This window comes from Eubalaena glacialis, chromosome 4, assembly GCF_028564815.1.
Source record: "Eubalaena glacialis isolate mEubGla1 chromosome 4, mEubGla1.1.hap2.+ XY, whole genome shotgun sequence".
In the NCBI taxonomy this organism is placed as follows: Eukaryota; Metazoa; Chordata; class Mammalia; order Artiodactyla; family Balaenidae; genus Eubalaena; species Eubalaena glacialis.
Window position 1 is genome coordinate 125,067,314 of NC_083719.1, and position 19,778 is coordinate 125,087,091.

Here is a 19,778-nt window from a genome sequence, read left to right on the forward strand (position 1 = left end):
ATGAAGTATGGATTATGCCAGCCCTGTAAGAGCTAAGAAAAGAGAGTTTCCAACGGAGATGAGCTCTGAGGAGAGGAAAAGCAAGGGAGGAGAAATATTTTTGAAGGTCAGTATAGCTGGATACGGTGACCATGGGGGAAAGTGCCATAAGGGGAAGTTGGGAAGGTGGGTGGGAACCAAAATATGCAGCACCTTGTAGCCCACTGTCAGGCAACTGGAGTTTTTCTTAAATGCAATGAAGAGTCATGAAGAATTTAAACTTGGTTTGAAGCATTGTGGGAAATGAAGTTTTGAAGGGCAAAAGTGGACGAAGTTAGGATGCAGTGGTCACCTAGGCTGGAGATGAGAGTGGCTAGAATTAGGGTGGTGGCAGTGGATAGGGAGAAAATTGGACTATCTCAAATGAATATATATTAGAGGTGGCATTGTGAGGACTTGCTGATGGACTGAAACCTAGGGCTGAGGAAGGGGTAAATATCAAGGATCACTTTTTTATTTTTTTAAGGATTACTTCTAAGTAGACAACTAACTCTTCCATTTTGAAGAAATGGAAGAGGTTTGGTTTTTACCTTCTGTGGTGAGGAAAGGCCTCAGGGCTCTGGCTCTGAAAAAAGTGTGGGGAAACTCAAAAGGGTTCTAAGTGCCCAACTTTCGTGGGGGGTCCCTCCTCCCTCCCTCCCCAGGCCTAGTGCCCTTGTGAATTAGGCATTAATGACCAGTTGGTGCATTGGGCAAATCATCACTGAGCTTAGGCAACTGCAGTGGAAGTAGCTTGGCTGGGAAGGGATAGATGAGGCCTGGGAGAACCCCATGATTTTGACTCAGAAAATCCCCAAGCTTTGAGAAGTGGATTTCCAACAAGCAATGGCCTTTCTCTGTGCTGAGCCTCCTAAACATTCTAAACCATATTCTCTTCCACAACTAGTTTGACTTCTTCCTGGGTTACAGTCCTGATTCAGCCACCTTCTAATCATAAGACCTGGAAACCTTATCTTCTCTTAGCGCCATTGCTTCATCTATGAAGCCAGGGTGAAAACTGCCTTTGCTTACTGAATGGAGGTTTAAATAAATCATGTTTGTAAAAATCTTAGTCCATGCCTGGCATGTGGAAGGATCTCTATGAGTTCCAGCTGTTCTATTATATTGTCTCCTCCTCCATATCTGAACCTTTCTTATTAAAGCCACTAAAGCCTCAATCTTTTCCTTCCAGCCCCTAAATTTCTGGACAACTTCCCTAGTACTTCCCACCTCAAGACCCCCATATTATTCCTTAGATCCCTCAATGGCTGAGTACTTATTTTCCTCTGACAGGGCAGGTACAGAGGAACTGAAAGGAGAAAAGCGTTGTCTAAAAGTGGAATTTACAGATTTCATGGTCTGTCTCACATATTTATGAGCCAACTTGCTTTAAATATTTACATCCTGCATTTACATTTTATTACTATTTGATTTGTTTCTTATAGTTGATCTGAAGTGTGAAATTGGAAGCCTGGAGCTTGCTAAGACTTTCATGCTAGAGAAATGCACAATGAAGAAACTGGAGTTTCATGGGTTTTTTCCTCCCCCACCAAGGACAAGAGGATTTTGCAAGGAAATCTTTGAGATCTCTTGCATCTGCCCACTGCCTCCCCCAGATATTCTTCCTTAACATGTTCCCGGCTCTCGCTCATGCTACAAGGGTCTTTCCTGAGGAGTCAGAGACTACCGCCGGGGACCAAGTAGGTTTGATTCTGCATGTGGATAACGGAAGGAAGGCAGGACCAAACCCAGAGAGGGGAGTTAAGTTTCAGGAAAGCAGCTTTCCTCTTTTTAACTCTATTAAACCTCTTTTTTTTTTTCCCTAAGTCCAAATTCCTTCTCTTTTCTCAGCATCTATTTCTTCTTCTAATAAATTTCTCAATTCTTAACAAAATCCCAATCCATCTCTCAAGTAAATCTGTAAACTCTTAACTCTTGTTGAAGTATAATTTTCAAAATGGTAAAATCACGACACAGGCAAATGCAAAATGTACACATCAGTGAATTTACTCATTTATTATTTATTTATTAAATCAGAGGTCCTGTAATATGTTAAAACTGGTCCAAAGTGCATTTGAGAAGCTAAATATTCATAGGCAATAGAAAAATGAAAGGAAAAGAGTGGTTTTTCTTATGCAGTCGACTTGAGTTTCAAGCCTTGAGACGCACATTTTATGCACAGGATTGATCTTTATGACCCTGAATAAACTAAACTAGTGATTGATCTTTTGCCAGTCATAATAGCCAGCTCTTGTATCACCTGATTCAAGAGACGGAATGAATATTAATCTCTTCTCTTGTTCCTGGGAGAGACCTCATCACAGGATGATAAGGGCACAATGGTCTGATACTGAAGTTGGAGAAATGGAATTTCATATCCTTTCTCCTAACCTTTCTTTGTTTTGCCAGATAATTATTTAACCTCATCCACTGACTCACAACATGCCCAAAGTTAAATCTGGGGGTTCTCATTTCATGCAATGTCTTTGTCTCTCACAATATCCTCCCATTTTACAACTCTATTTATGGCAAGAGATAAGTAACTGAAAACAGAGAACAAAAAAGAAGAATGGATGAGAACAATGCTTTCAGGTAGAATGTGGTGCAGGTGCTTGAACCGGTCTTGACTCATCAGAGATGTGACGTGCTCTGTGTGGAAACTGAAAGATCCCCCCTACTCAACACTTTCACACACTGGGGCCCAAGTATTCCTGCCTGAACAACCCATTTGAAAGAAGGCAGAGAGAATTGTTCTCACCTCACTAAAAAACCTTTGCATAAAGGGAAAGAGCTTTCTCCTTCCCTAAAGAGTGGAGGTGAGAGTGAATTTTTCCTCACCTTGAAAGGTGCTAAGCCTTCCTGCCTGACAAGGATCCAGGGCATCGGTGGGCAGGGTCAACCACCGTGTGTGGAGGAGAAGAGGGCTGTGCAGGATTGTAGAAGCTCAGCAGACCATGTGTGCAGGGCACCTGGAAGCAAAAAGGTTCTACATGTTTACGGGCTCTGATGAAGGCCTGGTCCTGAGAAGCAAAGACCAGAGGCTGCAGTACGGATTCTTGAGCTCATATAATAATCCCCTTGGGGTCTTTTAGAGAGCTATTGAAGCAGAGGACGTGGAGGGCAGAAGGGAGTATTTGGCAGGAATGTGACTTTTTAGGGTGAATAGGTCAGGGTTCATTCATTCACCCAGGCAAATCAGGGGTCAGGATATATTGGTTATACAACAAATAGTTTTAGGTTCCTTCTCCAGTCTCTCATATCTTCTTTTCAGTTGGATAAACTGACAGTGAGCTACAGAAATGCAGTGCAGCCTAATGCTACAACCCTATCATCTGTCTGACTTTTCATGCGTCACTGTCTCCACATTAGAGTATAGTAGGACAGCGGTAGAAAATACAGACGCTTTTATTTGTACAGTTTGCTCATGCCCAAATTTCCTGTTAATCTCACTGTTTGTCTTCATAAAAGAGTTTCTTGAAGTCATGAGAAGAGAGAAAATTTTGTTTCACGAGTTTCCCTTCATTTATCTGGAGTGTCTGGCAGAGGACTTCCTAGCCTGGAGTCAGTATGAGAAATCTAGCCCGGGGAAAGGACTTCATGCCTCTCCTTTTCAATAGAACTGTAAAGTCTGTGGACACTACTTCTTTAGTGTCCCCTTCAAATGAAAGCTCCTCTTAGAAAGCTTAACACCATGTAGCCACAGTTCCCTATAGAGTTATTATAGCTGTGCTTCTGGGCAATGCAGAGAGTCAATGAATTTTACACCACAGAGGTCTCCTTAGGGGTCACTTACATCATCCCAACACCAGGCAAATTTAGATTTTATGTTATAATAAGGAAAACTGGGCCAGGGACTTATCCAGAGTTTTGGGTGTTTTGCCTTCAATATGAGAACAGAGTATCAGTGGTAGAATTCAAGACTGTACTGTTATTAGATCATCCTCTTATCTCCTGAAAGGCCTGATATGTAAGAATGCCATGAGTGGTGAATTTAACCTCTCCTTTCAGGCTACTCTACTGTCCTAGGTGAGGCTTTAAAAGTCATTACATCAGGAGCAAATTAACACTGACAAAGAAAAATGTCCATTCTTTCTATACCTCCAAACAGCTCAATTTCCAAGCCTTCTTTATTTTATCTTTAGTCACTGAATAACCGGCGACCCAGACAGGAGGAATAGGTCACATTGCTTCATGATTATGTCCCCTAGATTCCCAGCCTCTGTAACCAGGAACAATTTTTATTTTATTTATTTATTTATTTATTTTTATTTATTTATTTTGGCTGCACCACACAGCATGTGGGATCTTAGTTCCCCCAACCAGGGATCGAACCCACATCCCCTGCAGTGGAAGCATGGAGTCTTAACCACTGGACGGCCAGGGAAGTCCCAGGAACAATTTTTAAATATAAGAGCAAAAGGAGATATGGCGTATTGTGCTTCATGCAAATTCCTCTGTAATTTTTAAGATTTGTTTGCTCTTCATAATTGAGAGAAGATCTTTATTCTTTTTTTTTTTGATACAGTGGAATGACTAATGACTATCTGATTTTAATACATAATTAATAGGATTAAAAAACTTACAGTGAATCAGATGTGATGGAGCTCCTAATATTTCCTCCATTTTTCCAACCATTTCTATTTTGGCTCTAATACACAATAGCATGAGGATGTCAAAGAGGAAGAACAAAGTGCTTTGAATCATGCAATGTCCTAATTTTCCAGAATTTTCTGGAAACTGTCCTAGGTCTGATTTTATGTGGAGATATGTATGGAGATATTACAGAACAAGAGTAGGTTTATTTCGCATACCTTCCCTGAAGGAAGAGTCATCATGTCCCAGACCTCAGTATGAGATATCAAGCCCAGAAAGGACATTTATGCCTTATTGTGGCTTCTGTGACCTAAATTAGATTAAGTCAAAGTCCTGGTCTCTTACAGGTCATAATGACAATCTTTTCTATCTCTTGAACCAAAGCTTGTAAGAGATATTAAATTTAGTTTTTGAGCCTCAGTTTCTCAGATCAACCTAGGTAAGGCTCTATAAATAGGATTTTACAAGCAGATGGTATGAGACAAAGGCAAAGGAGCTTCTTTGGCTGTTAACATCTCCTGGGCTTTCCAGATTTCTTTAACCTAAGCTTTAGCTAATACACCACAAAATTCAATGAAGCAATGCCCTCAATCCTCATACTTTCCTCCATTTGGCACCCTATTTTCAGGTCAGACAGATTCATGTATGAAATAGAGGATGTGAAAATGAAGATGATTGAGACCAAAAATTCCAAGCACACGGTAGTAATTTCTTAGTTCAGAGCCTAGTCTGAGAGACCAAAACTTGAAGAGGAACCCTGATGCAGTTTCTCTCCATCTCCTTTAACAAATATTTGAGTGACATGTCACCAACACTCCTAGTGTCCTTTTAGTATGGACATCTCCCCTCCACCTCCATCCCTCAATAGAGGAGTGATTCCATGACTGTCCCTGCAAAACCCTCAGTCTCTGTAGCTGTGCATGGGAGCTATAGGTGGAAACTAGAATTGTACTTTCCTTTTCCAGTGAAAAGCCTTTAGAATACATCTTACTTAACTCTTCCTCCAGTCTTGGTTTGATTAAAAATTCATCAGTAGAACACTGAATTTCACCCCTCCCAGGACCATACCCAGAACTTATTGAGTCTAACCATCAAGACCAGGATTTTTTGAGTCATGCCTTCTGGCAGGACCTCATCTAAACTGTGGGGCAGTCATGGGTATATCCTATATCTTATGCTATTAAACAGTCTGGGATGGGTTTTCACACATTGGTGAACAAATTTGCTATGGCAGAATCAAGTGGAATAGAGCTTCATGCTAACTCTTTTTATCCTGTTTCTGTTTTCAGTCACTTTCTACTATGGCAAGAATCTTAGCATGGAGGACAGGCCAAAGAGCAGTACTGGAATGCTTTGCTTTATGTCTTATACTCATCTCCCCAATATTCTTTTCTACTCTTAATTGCCTTTGTGGCCAGTTTTCATGTGTAGCCTTTAAAGTTGAAAGAGAGGATTTTTTCACTGAGACACACTTGAGGACTCCAGAGTTAGCAGTGAGTCTTAATAATCCATGTCTAATATCAGGGGCCAGCCTTTGAGTCAGGGCTTCATGTATTTCCTGTAATTTGTGATCACACTTATTACGTCTCCCACACACAAGGGAGCAGGTGGACAGAGATTACTGAGGAATACCTAGCCTGCCTTCTACTGAGAGCTGCAGGCAGAGCACCGACCTGATCTCCCTATGCTACTTTTAAGTGGCACAGCGAGCATTGTCCCTTCCCAGATCTGTGTGAATCATGCCTTTATGACTAGAAAAGACCATTGGAAACTGTCTTATAAAATCAGAGTATATGGAAAACAGCTTCTGCTGATGAAGTCATGGAGAAACAGACACTCTCATTGATTACTTGTGTGAATGCAAATTGATAGTGAGATGGGGGAGAGAGGCAGAGAGAGAATACTTAAACATAACTGTCAGCTCTGTCTGCTGAGAAGGCCTAGCAGCCATGACACACCAGTATCCAGACCATGAATTCTAAATACCATACTTCATTAAAAGAAAAGAAACAAGAGCTCGTTGGAGAAATGGTTGATTCCAGGACGAGGCAGTAAAGTACAAGATGAGCCTGGAACATCTTGCCATGCCAGAAAGTAAAGAAGTATACAAAGAATGACGGGGATACTTCAAAATCAAATGAGCCAGCTTGAAAGACTCCCACTAGCAAAATCTGGGAAAGTTTGAGCATCAAAATGAATAATTGTAGTAATGGAATATAATACATAGAATAAAATCAGAATCTCATGAGTCCATACCAACATATATAAACAAATAAACAAAATGGAATAAATAGGGGAGAAGGGAAAGTTCCCTTCTACAGTAGAATGCCAATTAATAACTATAAAAGGAGTGATCCATCATTTGGCAAACCATCATTTAGCAAACATCATAGTAATATTTTTAGGCATGAATCATCAATGGATGCTAAAAGTAATGAGTTAAAGTTTGATGAGGAAGTGGACATTTACAGAGCCTCAAACTACCTCTCCACAAGGCCCCTATTAATTACAAAGAGAAAAATTGTAACTTTATAGTGACGAAAAGTTGGTTGATATCTCTTTAATCAAGTGATTAAAGATAACCAAGAGTAGGACAAATAGAACTCACATGCCTCCTTAACGTGATGCACGGGAAAGAACACAACATCCCTTCCAAGGAATCTGCCAAACTCATGACATTGCAATTCTAATCCATGAGGAAACAGTGGATAAACCCAGATTGGGGGATGTTCTACAAAATAACTGGTCTGCACGCTTCAAAAATGTCAAAGTAATAAAAGACCAAGTAGGACTGAGAAAATCTTCTCTATTAGAGAAGACTAGAGACATGATTATTAAGTGCTTTGGAATCTTGGATTGGATCCTGGGGAACTGAAACAAAATAAAACAACGTGCCATGAAGGACACTAATGAGATAACTGGCAATATTTCAATAAGGTATATAGATTAGAATTATATCATTGTTAATTTCCTCCTTTTGATAATTGAATTCTTGTTGTGAAAGAAATTGCCCTTGTTTTTAGGAAATACACACAGTATTTAGGGGAAAAAACATAATGTCTGCACTTTTCTCTGTAAGTTTTCTCTTTTTCCTCCCCCTTTCCCCTCTTTTCTTTCTTCCCTGCCCTCCCTCCTCCTTCCAGTGTTGCTGCAGTGATGCTCACAGGAATCTCAAACACACAGGATGCAAATGGGAAAGAACCAGTCCCTTTTCCTTCCTACAGTCTTCTAGTCTCCCTCTGGCACCTGCTATTGGCAGAGTTTACTGGCCAAGCAGCAATGGGGTTTGCATAATCCCAGCCCTAATACTGCAAATCAAAGTAGTGAAGAGTGGAACTGAAGCCGAGAGACAATGCTTCCTTGTCTCTTAGCCCTTCAGAGCTTTCTAGGAGGTGCCTTCATGACATATTTCAGGATAAGAGACTCAGCCTTGGAGAGGAAACTTCATGTTTCTTCTTAGGTGGGCAGGATTCTGACCTATGAGTGCTCACATCTCCTCATGTCATTTTCTTAAAGGAGACACTTTTATTCCACAGGAAGTAAGCTATATGCTTTATTCTTGTGGTCAGAAATTTCTATAAAATTCTCAGCAAATTTTTCACTAGTATTGGGACCTTCATTGAGAATCAATTATTATGAGCTCCTTCTCCAGGGAAGAACATTTAGAGATAATCTACCTCTCTCTTCCAGCCTTTATGAGATGTAAGGTCCTTACAATGCATAATGAGTGTCTTTCCCTCCCAACAGCATAACCAGATCTCTCTAAATTTGACCTTCAGGGCTATGTTTATTTACTTATTTTTTAAAATATGCCTTTTGGAAGAATATCGTCAAGTTGTAGATCAGTGAACTGTGTGGTATGTTTTCTGTTTAGTACCATAGAATTGGGGGGGATGGGATTTTTTAAAAAAATTTATTTAGTTATTTATTTTTTGGCTGCACCACGTGGCTTGTGGGATCTTAGCTCCCTGACCAAGGATAGAACCCAGGCCCAAGGCAGTGAAAGTGCCCAGTCCTAACTGCTGGACCACCAGGGAACTCCCTGGGGGTGGGCTTTCTATAGCTAGAGTTTGGGAACAAATTCAGTGCTGGAGAATCAAGAGGAGTAAAGCTTCATATTGCATCTTCTATTGTGCTTCCTACATCCCCAAGTTTTTTTCCCCATTGTTTTAAGCCCTGATCTCTAGAGAAGACTGGAAAGAAAAAAAAGGATTCTGTGCCTCAAGTAATGCCCTCATTCCTTGAAATTCTTATCTACTTTACACTCATGCTTAACGGCAGAGAAATGCAGAGTTATGTGACATCGGGGAAGGGCTTGCTTCTTGAAATCCCCTTTAAGCTTGTCAGAGTTATATAGGAGGGTCTTCATGCCCTGATTCTTAGTATGAGAGACCCAGTCTGGGAAGAATACTTTAAGAAGCTACATATGTCCAGGTTTCCCATTGCTATATTAAAGGAAGCGAATTGTCCTGTCCGACTCTGAGCCTCAGACACCATCACTGTGGTTGTCATTATCTGCCAAATTTTTATTCAGGCATCATCACCTGGTGTGGGTGAACATGGTAAGTCAGAGCCTCCTAAATTATACACGGACACTTAGAGTGCATCTAATTCTATCCCTTCCTTCTGGATGGGCTAGTTCTAACTTCTTAGTATGAGTGCAGAGTCTTTCAAATGAAGACCTTGGAGATGCTTTAATAGTCAGAATGATGGGAAGAGATTAGCTGAAATTAGGAGAAATGAATATTCATGTCATATATCCTAAACTATTCTGCATTCTCCCAGACTACTCCACTTGGACTCAAGTCATGGCATATGGTGAACAAGAAAGGGACAAAGGAAGGATCATTCTCTCTCCCAGAGTTTTCTGTACTTTGGTTTCATGGCAGAGGACCACAGGTAGGCATCAGAGGATGCCATCGAATGATGGTTTCAAGCAGCCTTTTCTTATTCTCCAAGAATTATCTAAGAAGGGTCCTTGTGACCCAGAAAAAAAAAAATTCTGAAGAGAGGTCATCATTTTCTTGCACCCAGAAGTATACGAGCTCTCTAGGGTCTCTGCTCTACTGTCTCTCATAAACGCCTCAACTACTAGACAGTTGCTGTATGTCATAACCTCCCATGGGCAACAAGTAGAATCAGAAGGCATGCAGTTTCCTGTGAACCTCCAGTACTTGTTCCCATTCCCCCATAGCTCTCAGTCCCAGCATGGATGGAGTCATAGAGAGGTATAACAGAAGGCTGGGTTTTATTTCAGACCCTTTCTTTGTGGTAGGGACTTGGTGTAGGTAGACATAGAAGGACAATGAAAGGAGATGCTTCATGAAGCCTCTTTGGAGCTCACAAAATTTTTAAACAGTAGGTACCTTTACAGGCATCTATTATCCCCTTCTCTTTCCAGAGATCGGACTAATTTCAAATATGGAGATACCTGAAGGCTTTATATGGGATTATCTTGCTTAAATCTGCCAAGATTTTTGGTATGATTAGGAAATCTCTTTTCTTTGCCTCTCAGGGTTCTGGATTAAAGAAGGTCCTAAAAAATCAATGAAATGTCTCTTCTCCTTCAGAGTTTCTTTCCTCTAATTGGTTGACTCCCCCAAGATAATGAAGCCAGCCAACAAATGACTGAATAAAGGAAATGCATACTTAGTTTATAGCAAATGAGTAAAGCAGAAGCTAGAAGAGGTAGGAAATGAAATAGAACCTTCTGTCTCCTCCGACTCCTGAGGTCCTGCTCTATGACTCTCACCTGATAGGAGTGTTCCTTGAGGTTTTGAACAGCCGAGGGATTATCTTAGTCCTGTACTTGGTCTAGTAACAATTTTCATTGTTGACTAATTTTATGATATACATAATTATTCTTCAAGGAAGTACAGTTCAAATACCCTGTAGAGCCTACTTATGCAAGAGAGTTTAAAAACAGCCAAATTCTGCCTTTTCCATCCTCTTCTCTCACAAATCTCACTGCATTGGCATTGATGTGATTTTCTGCCAGTCCACGATAAAAGGAAACGCCTCAAATATGGTGCAGTAAAGAGCATCAGAAATAAATTCCCTGGAATAAGGGACAGTTCCCTGCAATTAAGCATCTGGGAAGGGAAACCCAGGTGAAAAAAGCAGTGGGAGCAAAACTAATCAGAAAGTCAAGGTAAGCAGACATGGCAAGAACAAGTTAAACATGAGGGCACATTTACTGCAGGATCCCGGTAATCATACAGCGAATGTCATACGAATCTTTAGAAAGAAGCCTTTCATTTGGAATCTCCCATTTGCATTTATAGTAGTCCTATAGGCCAGCGAATCAGTATATCTGATTTTAAAAAGTCTCATGTGCTTCAATACGTAGATCATTCTTGGTTTCAGTGCTGAAAGTTAGTAATTTTTTATTTACTTAAAAGACTTTTAAAATACCAGTTTTTACATAGAAGACCTGATTCATTTGTGGTCTAACATTAATACTAAAATAAAGGTGGTCACTTAAATAGCTCTCTCTTGCTCCAATCAAATATATTTTCCATTGACTGCATACTGAGGGACACAGCAACACTAAGCACAGACTCCTCGTGTTACATATGGTGAAATGCAAACCTTGGCCCATCAATCATTCCTTCCCAGTGGCTTTCAGTAAATAAATGCAGTACTCTATCTTAGGAGAATGACTCCATCCGAGTTTTCCCGAAACATCAATAAAAACCCATCTTGTTTGCAACGAGAAGGATATGCTCATTTTAATTAAGTTGATCTCTGGAGACAGATGGACATGTCTTACACTTAGCCTGCCTTGGGCAACAGGTACATCCAGGTGAGAGCAGTAGGATAAACAGCTAAAGATTAAGATTTAGAAGCTGGGTCAGGTGATGGCCTAGGTTTACCCGGGACTCGGCAGAGAGAATTGAAGAGCTTAGCTGGGATGAAGGGAAAGGAACCCTAAAAATTTTGATATGGATATGATATGGGCATGATCTGAGCCCTGGGAAATCCTACTCTAATGCTTGATTTGGTTTTGCTCTGTTCCTTACTTTACACGTTTTGGCCAATCTTGTCCTCAATGTCCCTTACAGCTGTGTTTCTCCTTCTCTCACACTTAAAGTGCTGTCTCCCAGTTCAGGGGAAATAACTGACCCTTGCAAACCTTGCCCACTCAAAGCTAATTTCAAATGATTGTCTTGGAGCATGCTTCAGTGGTTTCTGTAACATGGATGTATCATGGGGGAGAAAGTGAAATATACACACCTCTCTACTGTTTGGTTTTTAAGGGGAATTAGGTGGGAATTTGGTGACTATTGAAGGGTAGAAATCAGAAGTTGAGGAGGACAGAGGCAGATGTTTCTATCTGATGCCCAACTCACTGTTTTCCTTTTTAGGGAATGAAAAACAAGTGACCCCTGAAATTCCCTTCATTTTGAAAGGATGGGTGGATAATTACACAGCAACCTCATTGGCAGGTGTCAGGGCCACACTGGGAATTATAAATAGCACCAGGTCTTCCCACCTGGGTATTCTGGGTTCTAAGAGGAACTTCATGTTAGACAATACAGGACTGTCAAGGACACACAGGTCAGAGTGGAGAGGGCTTTCTCCTTCCTGCTTCTGCTTTCTCCTTCCATCCCTTCTAGGGAAGCTCACAATTTCCTCTCCTGGGACCAAAGTGCAGACCTCTCACTGCTAAAAGGATCCTGTTACAGAGGTGAATTTTCTCTTAGTTCCTTGCCTACCACCTGAAACTGACTTCCAGCCAATGTTATCTTGAGAAAGCTGGTGCTGCCTGGGTGTTAGGGGACTTTGCTGTGTCCCAGCCTCAGTCTCTTTCTGCTCTAGTGACATTCAAATAGAGTATTTCACCCAGCTTCCTTAGAATAAGCCAAATTATCCCTCTTCTCACTTTCAGAACTTAACGTCCTTAATACCAGTGTCTCTCAATTATGTTTGATTGGAAGTACTTTATATCAGGTAAGGAACTTCTGGCTTTGACCTTTTGAATGCCTGAGAGGAAAACTCTGTCTCACTTTCCAAAATCATCAATAAGCCTCCTCCTTCCTAGTTACGTGTGCAAAAAACCCATTTTTGTTCCCATAGACACAATTTGTAGGGATGGTACACTTCACTGTCTTCCAATAGACCTCCAGTTAAATGTGGTAGACATAGATAGATAAAGGTAAGAACAAGATACGAGAGAAGTAAAAGCATAAGTTACACTGGAGCAGGGATTTCGGAGAGTGTTGGTAGTAGGGATGTGAAACAAGTGACAAATCTAGCACCACGATGATATCTTTGAGAACAGTGATAATCTTTTCCTTGAAGATAACCCTCCTTGATGCTCAGGTAGGTTTCCCCATGCCTTTACATGTTCCTTTCCCTCTCACCCCTAAGAAACCTTGTTCTCATTGCCATCTACACTGAAAGCAGAAAGGGGGGATAATAGGCATAAAACCCCCAATCCCTCAATCTTACCTCCTTTGAAGGTCTTGCTTTCTTTTTCCATGGACAGTGGCCCTTTCTCCCATCCTCGTATGTGCAGAATTTTATCTACTGAACAGAAGGAACAGTTCATCCAGAGATCCAGGCAACTTCTGGGAAATAAGACTGCCGTAAATTCCCTCTTTGGGGCAGGTCTACTGGGAGACGAAAGAAGACGAGTAAACCTACTATAAATGAAAATAAGGCCGTGAAGAAGAGGGAAAGACCATTCACACCTGCACAGAAAAACATCATCACAAACTTTTTCATCTGCTCTCCTAAAAACCCATTTGTCTCTCCTATTTGTTCTTCCCACAGAAGCCTTTTCTTCTCCCTCCTTTTCCCCTACTGAGTTAGGCATCTATGCCTCTACGTTTAATTATCTAGTGAGCTAGTTACTTCTTTTGTTAGCTTTCATATGCATATGAATCAGCCGTTTTTCTCCTGTTAATCTGTAATATATCAGTTTAATTTGCAGACCCCAGATACTGAATATAATTGGGTAAAGGAAAAGGTGTCCTTCTCCACACATCAATTTTCAAACAGGAATTTTCACCTAATATGAAAGAAGGAAACCCAACTCTTTAAAAATATTGACCACCACCAGATTCATGATATAAAATTAATTTTCATTTATTTATTGAGTCAGTATACTGAGAATGTGCTGTGTTTGTGTAATACAGAATACAGAGATACTTAGGACTCAATCACTCCCCTTAGGAAACTAAAACAAATAAACATTAGCACACTTTCTTATATTTCAGTGTTGACTGTGGTTACAATAAGAGAGGAACCAACAAATTATTATGGGAATTTGGAAGAGATAGGCTTGGGAGAGCAGGAAAAATTCATGGGAGATTTAACAACTGAGATGGATGACAAATCAGTGGGATCCACCTCAAATCAACTGATCCAAAATATCTAGAGGGTGAGGCTTGGCCATTGAAATTGTAAAGAAGCTCTCCAGGGGATTCTCATGGAATCTAAAGTTTGAGAACTACTACCTTAAGTGATAACACATGTGTGTGTGATGTTTATTAAATAGGTAAAAGTGACATGTAAAAAAGGAATGCAGAAAGACATTATAGTGGGAAAAATGCCTAGAGTGAAGACAGGAACATGTGAGGTTTTATATTCCTGAGGGGTTATAACCACCAGGCTAAATTAGGACTTTCTTTAGTGGACAATGTGTAGCCCATACAGCTTTTTTTTAAAAATCAAAGTACTACTTTATTTTGTGGTCTAGAAGTATTTACTGGTTCAGAAAGAGTTGGCATTGTGCAGTGTATAGAGTAGGAGGATACACTGGAAGGAAGATAGGCTGAATAACCTTGGACAGATAGAGCACCTAGTGAGTTATATTAAACCACATCAGAAGTGATGCTGGGCTTAGAGAGGGCAGTATTTGAGGAAATGGAGAAGAAGGGTTGGATTTGAGAGAGTGTTTTAGGAATGGATTTCATTGTCCAAGTTCTATGGAAAATTTTGTTGGTCCTCACTTCTTAGCTCTACTAGATACAGTTGATTTTTCTGATGAGCATGAGTTGGGGAAGGGGATGTAGTGTTTGGCTATGAAACAGATTTATTGACCTGACTCATATACCTAAGAGTGCTTTGAATGCCTAGAAAATCAAGAAAAGAGGAAAACTTAGAAAACTTTGGGGAGACCGGGGTTTCTGCAGTGGCAGAGATCTTGAAAAGATGTTTGAGAAATTGGCCAAGCACATAAAAGGAGCAAAAAGAGGGGGCACTTAAGAAGAGTTGTATTAAGAAAGAGTTCTCAGAGGTCACACCTGCATTCTGATAAGCCAAGAAAAAATTAGACAGATGGATTGTGTGGGAATAATGTGTGTGTGTGTGTGAATGGTGGGGAGGTTGAACAATAAGGACAACTCAGTCAGAGAAGTAATGCAGAGGCCAGAGAGCATGGTAGGTTCAGGGAACCTGGAGTAATTATTTTTAAAGAAGGGGAGGCTATAAATGCTGTTATAGAAGGCAGAGGCAGTAGCAGTTATAAGTAAGAGATGGACAGGCAGTGTAACATGCCAGATAAGCCAAGGAATTCTGCGGTTTTAATAGTTCTAACCCTGAGTGAATGAGAATCTCAGTTTTCTCATTCCTAAAATGAGGATCTCAGGGGTGCCTGTGAGGATTCAATGCGACAATGCAAGGGAAGCATTTAACATAGGGTCTGGCACATAGGATTAATTACTCAATACAGGTTAGCTCCTATTTATTATTCTTCATTAACTTTCACCAGATAGTAATTTACATTGTTAAGGTTTGTAAGTTAATTTCCATTAAGTCATTCTTTTGAATATTTTAAAGTTCTCTAGAAATCAAAAAAAAAACTTTATTTCAAAAATATAGCTGTAAGTTTTAAAGAAAAGCACATACATTTCAATAAACAAAAGAGTTTAAAAACCCTGATATTTAGCATAAGCAGTTCAAAATATAATAGCTTACTTTGAATGTGGTCCTGAAGAATTATAGTCACTATAAAACTTCCTAAATTTTCACTGTCTTTCTCTCTGCTTCCCATTCTTTTTCTATTCAGGTGCTTATCTCTCTGTTTCTTTTGTTGTTGTTGTTGTCTTTTTGTTTTATTTTTGTTTTTATAGTACACATGGCTCCTTCTGCTTTTTCCTCCTCTAAATTCCACAGGTATGTATTTTTCTTATTTTCTCAGTAGTTTTCTTTGCGTTTATTTTCTTTTTCTAAGACAACTGTTTGATGACTCCTAATCTGTCACTTTCTGTTAGTCCTTTTCTTCCTTCAACAGGGAATAATAAAAAGCCCCCCCAGAATAGTATTAATTTTATTTTACATGCTTTATTCATGACTACACATGCAATAAATAGAATGGTCACCTATTACTATCTAAAAAAATGCATGGCCACAAATAGCAATCCACCAAACCAAGTGTCTTTTGACCTGATCTCCAACAAGCCTTTTTTACTTTTGATGTTTGTTGGCTTTCCAGTGAATGTTGAATGTTGACTTGTTGAAAAGCAAAAACCTATATTATTCCTTTTTCATGAACATCATTTTATTATCTACATGTTTCATATTATTTAGCTAAAAGTTAGGTACTGCTTAAATAATGAAACAAAAAGAATAAAGCACCTAGGAATAAATCTACCTAAGGAGGTAAAAGACTTGTACTCAGAAAACTATAAGACACTGACGAAAGAAATCAAAGATGACACAAACAGATGGAGAGATATACCATGCTCCTGGATTGGAAGAATCAATATTGTGAAAATGACTATTCTACCCAAAGCAATCTACATGTTCAATGCAATCCCTATCAAATTACCAATGGCATTTTTCACAGAACTAGAACAAGAAATTTTACAATTTGTATGGAAACACAAAAGACCCCGAATAACCAAAGCAATCTTAAGAAAGAAAAACAGAGCTGGAGGAATCAGCCTCCCTGACTTCAGACTGTACTACAAAGCGACAGTCACCGAAACAGTATGGTACTGACACAAGAACAGAAATATAGATCAATGGAACAGGATAGAAAGCCCAGAGATAAACCCACGCACATATGGTCACCTTATCTTTGACAAAGGAGACAAAAATATACAATGGAGAAAACACAGCCTCTTCAATAAATGGTGCTGGGAAAAAAGGATAGCTGCATGTAAAAGAATGAAATTAGAACACACCCTAACACCATACACAAAAATAAACTCAAAATGGATTAAAGGCCTAAATGTAAGGCCAGACACTATAAAACTCTTAGAGGGAAACAGAGGCAGAACACTCTCTGACATAAATCACAGCAAGATCCTTTTTGACCCACCTCCTAGAGTAAGGGAAATAAAAACAAAAATAAACAAATGGGACCTAATTAAACTTAAAAGCTTTTGCACAGCAAAGGAAACCATATGCAAGAGGAAAAGACAACACTCAGAATGGGAGAAAATATTTGCAAATGAAGCAACTGACAAAGGATTAATCTCCAAAATATACAAGTAGCTCATGCAGCTCAATATCACAAAAACAAACAACCCAATCCAAAAATGGGCAGAAGACCTAGATAGACATTTCTCCAAAGAAGACACACAGATGGCCAACAAATACATGAAAAGATGCTCAACATCACTAATCATTAGAGAAATGTAAATCAAAACCACAATGAGGTATCACCTCACACCGGTCAGAATGGCAATCAACAAAAAATCTACAAACAATAAATGCTGTAGAGGGTGTGGAGAAAAGGGAGCCCTCCTGCACTGTTGGTGGGAAGGTAAATTGATACAGCCACTATGGAGAGCAGTATGGAGGTTCCTTAAAAAACTAAAAATAGAACTACCATGTGACCCAGCAGTCCCACTACTGGGCATATACCTTTCTGAATCATGGTTCAGAATGATGCATGTACCACAGTGTTCACTGCAGCACTATTTACAATAGCCAGGACATGGAAGCAACCTAAATGTCCATCAACAGGTGAATGGATAACGAAGATGTGGCACATATATATGGTGGAATATTACTCAGCCATAAAAAGGAACAAAATTGGGTCATTTGTACAGATGTGGATGGACTGTCATACAGAGTGAAGTAAGTCAGAAGGAGAAAAACAAACACTGTATGCTAACGCATATATATGGAATTTAAAAAACAGTACTGATGAACCTAGTGGCAGGGCCAGAATAAAGACGCAGATGTAGAGAATGGACGTGAGGGCACGGCAGGGGAAGGGTAAGCTGGGTTGAAGTGAGAGAGTAGCATTGACATATGTACACTACCAAATGTAAAATGGATGGCTAGTGGGAAGCTGCTGCATAGCACAGGGAGATCAGCTCAGTGCTTTGTGATGACCTAGAGGGATGGGATAGGGAGGGTGGGAGGGAGCCTCAAGACGGAGGGGATATGGCGATATATGTATACATATAGCTGATTCATATAGCTGTTGTACAGTAGAAACTAACACAACATTGTAAAGCATTTATACTCCAATAAAGATGTGAAAAAAAAAAAAAAACAGGACACATGCACCTCAATGTTCACTGCAGCACTATTTACAATAGCCAGGTCATGGAAGCAACTTAAATGCCCATCGACAGATGAATGGATAAAGAAGATGTGGTACATATACACAATGGAATATTACTCAGCCATAAAAAGGAACGAAATTGGGTCATTTGTAGAGATGTGGATGGACCTAGAGACTCATACAGGGTGAAGTAAGTCAGAAAGAGAAAAACATATATCGTATATTAACACATATATGTGGAATCTAGAAAAATGGTACAGATGAACCTGTTTGCAAGGCAGAAATAGAGACATAGATGTAGAGGACAAATGTATGGACACCAAGGGGGGAAAAGTGGCGGGGGTGGGATGCATTGGGAGACTGGGATTGACATATATACAGTAATATGTATAAAATAGATAACTAATGAGAACCTGCTATATAGCACAGGGAACTCCACTTCGCTATACAGCAGAAACTAATACAACATTGTAAAACAACTATACTCCAATAAAAAATTAAAAAAAAAAAAGAAAACAAAGGAAATTGTTGGCAGTGCTAAGTACTCAGTATAAGTTTTATATTTACTCAGAATAAGTTTTTTTCCCATCCCCATTTTCAATATTTCTCCCCATGCGTCTAGCACCCTCTTGGCAAGAAAACTGTTCTGAGGTCCCTACCTGTGCCCAAATACCCGCAAGTAGGTTCTCCAACCCCCAAGCCCATCAGATGCTTAGCTGGCTTAAAATGCAAATTCCTAGGGATTTCCCTGGCGGTGCAGTGGTTAAGAATCTGAAAAAAAAAAAATGTAAGAGCTTTGAAATGTAAGAGCTTTGCACCTTTTTATGTAATTGCTTCCTTTATTATGCAAATACATTTTATTTTTACTTAGTTGGAATAAGTAAAGGCTTTTAGGGGATAAATTGGGCAAGAGAAATGGAAATAAAAGTTTCAATGTTCCTCATGTTCCTATTTCTCAGGAGGCTCATAAACTATTAAAAATCATCATAGTTTTAAAAACTATTTAAAAACTATTAAAAATACTTTTAAAAATGTTTTATTTCAAACAAGTTTACTTATTCAATGGGACAAAAATATTTTTTTGTATACTATTTTTGTCTGATAGCTTTATATTTCAAATACCCTGAAACCAGTAAAGGAAACTGTCCTGCATTCCTAATTCCCCAGGGATGAGCAACTAACAGTGGAAGTTGGGTTTACTACCCTATTTTCCACCATGGCCACAAAACCCTTCTCCTTCCACAAAACTTATTCTCAGTCACTACCCTTGAGTTCTTGTTTTGGGGGTGTGGTTTATAACCTTGGAATTTTCTACAGTTAAAAGCAGAGTGATTTTAGTCTAATCTTGTATCCAGTTAAGGAATCTGTTCCAGAAGGTAACAATTCAGTAATGCAGTGAATTGTTACCTGAAGAAGCAAAGCTCCTCCTATCAGGGAAATGTTCATGTACCAGGAGACCTTTTTAGTGAGCTCGAAGGGTTACGAGATGAACAATAACAACGGCGATAATAATAGTTAGTCCTTCTTGAGCACTTACTGTAGAGCAAGCATTGTACTGATTGCCCTAAGAGGGACTTGTTATTATTAACCCTATATTAGAGATGAGAAAACTGAGACTTTGAGAAATCCTCTGCCTTTTTCCAGGACACATGGTTAAATAGTGGTAAAACCAGATTCCAGCCCAGGCACTCTA